This window comes from Myotis davidii, unplaced genomic scaffold (assembly GCF_000327345.1).
Source record: "Myotis davidii unplaced genomic scaffold, ASM32734v1 scaffold174, whole genome shotgun sequence".
In the NCBI taxonomy this organism is placed as follows: Eukaryota; Metazoa; Chordata; class Mammalia; order Chiroptera; family Vespertilionidae; genus Myotis; species Myotis davidii.
In genome coordinates this window covers 3,538,992-3,542,228 of record NW_006289087.1, presented here as the reverse complement: position 1 = coordinate 3,542,228, position 3,237 = coordinate 3,538,992, and the positions used below count along the sequence as shown (strand labels likewise).

At 41.9% G+C, this 3,237-nt stretch overlaps 1 long non-coding RNA gene across 1 annotated transcript in view; it reads left to right on the top strand.

The window, feature by feature from the left end:
• LOC102753394 overlaps positions 1-3,237 on the top strand; it is a 22,208-nt gene that overhangs the window by 14,107 nt on the left and 4,864 nt on the right. The window contains exon 2 of the long non-coding RNA XR_435545.2: positions 2,727-2,731. This is a non-coding gene — a long non-coding RNA (uncharacterized LOC102753394). The remainder of the gene's footprint in view (positions 1-2,726; positions 2,732-3,237) is intronic.

Genomic DNA, 3,237 nt, shown 5'->3' with positions numbered 1-3,237 from the left:
TGCTCAACCACTGAGCCACGCTGGCCAGGCGATTTGTCCATTTTTACTGATCTTATCAAAAAGCCAACTTTTGTTTTATTGAATTTTTTCTATTTTTTAATTCTCTATTTCATTTATTTCTGCTCTAATATTATTTCCTTTCTTCTGCCAGCTTTGGACTTAGTTTTGTCTTCATTTTCCAGAGTCTTAAGGTGAAAGGTTAGGTTATTGACTTGAGATCTTTCTTTTAAAAAAGATATATATATATATATATGTATGTATATATATATATATTTTATTGCTTAAAGTATTACAAAGGGTATTACATATGTGTCCATTTCCCCCCTCCCCGCGCCCAAAGAGATATATTTATATAGACATTTATAGCCATGCATTTTCCTCTAAGCATCACGTTTGCTATACCTCATAAGTTTTGGTATGTTCTATTTTCATATTCATTTATCTCCAAATATTCTCTGTTTTCCCATGTGATTCTTTCTTTCTTTCTTTTTTTTTTTTTTAACCAAATACCATTGGTATATTTGGGAGCATGTTGTTTAACTTTCACATATTAATGTATTTCCCAAATTTCTGTCTGTTACTGATTTCTAGCTTCATGTGGTTCGAGAACAGACATCTTATGACTTAAATCCTTTTAAATTTATGAGACTTGTTTTATGGCCTAACATGTGGTCTGCCCTGGAAAATATTCCATGTGCACTTGAGAAGAATGTATATTCTTCTATTGTTGGGTGGAGTGTTTTATAGATGTCTGTTAGGTCTGGTTGATTTATAGTGCTATTCACGTCTCCGTTTTCCACGCTGATCTTCTGTCTAAGTCTATCCATTGTTAAAGGTGGGCTGTTCAAGGCTTCAACTATTACTGTGGGATTATTTATTTCTTCCTTCAAATCCTGTCACTTTTTGCTACATGTATTTCGGGGCTCTGTTGTTAAGTGCATATGTGATTATAATTATGTCTTCTTGATGGATTGACCCTTTTATCATCATAAAATGTCTGTCTTTGGCTCTAGTAATAATTTTTGTCATCATGTCCGTTTTGCTGGATATTCGTAGAGCAACTTGAAAAAGATATACTTTTTTTAAAACTATTTTTCCTTTCATTTTGTTTATGCCTTTGAGTCTCAAGGATGTTTTTCTGTAGGTAGCATAGTTAGAACATTTTTTTAAAAAATATATTTTATTGATTTTTTTACAGAGAGGAAGGGAGAGGGATAGAGAGTTAGAAACATCGATGAGAGAGAAACATTGATCAGCTGCCTCCTGCACACTCCATACTGGGGATGTGCCTGCAACCAAGGTACATGCCCTTGACCGGAATCAGACCTGGGACCCTTGCGTCCGCAGGTTGATGCTCTATCCACTGAACCAAACCGGTTAGGCTGAACATATTTTTTTTAAGCCATTCTGCTGATTTCTGCTTTTCGATTGGAGTGTTTAATCCGTTTCCATTAATATAATTAATAAATAACAATTAATATAATTACCATCTTTTTGTTTTCTACAGGTCTCATACTGATTTTGTTTCTCTATTCCTCTATTACTGCCTTATCTTGTGTTAGACATTTTCTAGTACACCTTTGAGTTTTCTTGGCATTCATATATAGCGTTATTTATTTTAATTTTATTCATCATGCCTTAATTTCTACTTCATTTTTGAAGTATAGGAAGAGTAAGGACACAGAAAGACTGGAGAAGAGATGAACAAGGGCCTTGGTGGCAAAAAAAAAAAAAAAAAAAAAGGTTCAAATCCAGTGTGCATCACTACGAACTGTGACCGCAGACAAGTTCCTTGACCAATTAAAACTTTGTTCCTCAAGTAAAATGGAAACGCCAAGGACAGCTCCCTCCCGGGCTTGATCGGAGGGTCGGGTGAGATAATGTCTGGAAGTGCTGAGCCGAGTCCTCCCTGGAGACTGACCCAGCGAGGTTGGCAACTGCTTTGGAAAATTCTAAGAGCAATTTCAGAAGATTCGCCGTGACCTTCATGACTAAGTTACACATGTTGTGGGGGAGGGACAGAGAGGAGAGGGAAGGGAGAGGGTAGCGAAAACCTGTTTACTTCCCAGCAGATTGGGATAACAGGCCGTGTCCGTGTTGAGCTTCCTGCTGTTCAGGACACCTGCCTTCGGGAACCGGCTGGCTGTGTGGCTCAGTGGTTGGGCATCGACCTATGAACCAGGAGGTCATGGTTCAATTTCTGGTCAGGGTACATGCCCCCTTGGGTCCCCAGTGGGGAGTACGTAGCCTATTACTGATTCTCTCTCATCACTGATGTTTCTATCTCTCTCTCCCTCTCCCTTCTTCTCTGATATATATTTTAAATACACACACGTATTTTTTTTTTTATTGATTTCCAAGAGGAAGGGAGAGGAAGAGAGAGCTAGAAACATCAATGATGAGAGAGCATCATTAATCGGCTGCCTCCTTCACCCTCCACACTGGGGATCAGGCCTGCAACCAGGCATGTGCCCTCACCAGGAATCGAATGTGACCTCCTGGCTCATAGGTTGATGCTCAACCACTGAGCCACACCGGCCAGGCTATTTTCTTTTTTCTTTTAAAGGAGCGTTTTAAAATGAGCCCTCAGGCTGCTTGAGACCCTGAGGTGTCACCTTCCGGTGGAATTCTCCATCACACCCGGGGCTCGGTGGGAAGAAGGGTGGGGTGGGGAAAGGAGGAAACGTCTGAAACAGGGAGGCATTTTCAGAGCCCCAGTCATGGAGCTGGAGTTGGGGCTCTGCCCTCGACCAGAATAGACGCCACTCTCAGGTTGCCATGGAAGTAGGGTGACCCGGATGTTATGACTCAGGGCAAGAGTGGAGGGTGAATAAACGGTTGGAATAAACGTTTTCCTGGGCCCGTTTCCAAACTACACCTCGTTGCTAGAATATTGTGAGTGTTCAGGGCGATTCACGTTTGGCAATGCACGGGCACATGCGTATCAGCCATGGGTGTTCTTGTCAGTTGCACATGTGAATTGGACCCAGTCTATGTCAAATTCACGCTCGACAATGACAGATGGAAACACGCGCGTGCCATTGGCACCAGTGAGAGCTTTATAGATATCATGCATGCATCACTCATTGAATTCTGATCATGGGCAGCCTGATACTGGAGGTGCCATGTGCTCCCTGTGCCCCGAATGCTGAGAGAGGTTGCAGGCTGGTGTGGAGGGCTCCAGTGTTTGGGGCGCCTCCTGACTTGGCCCCATTGGGAATGGGGGAGAGGAGGAGA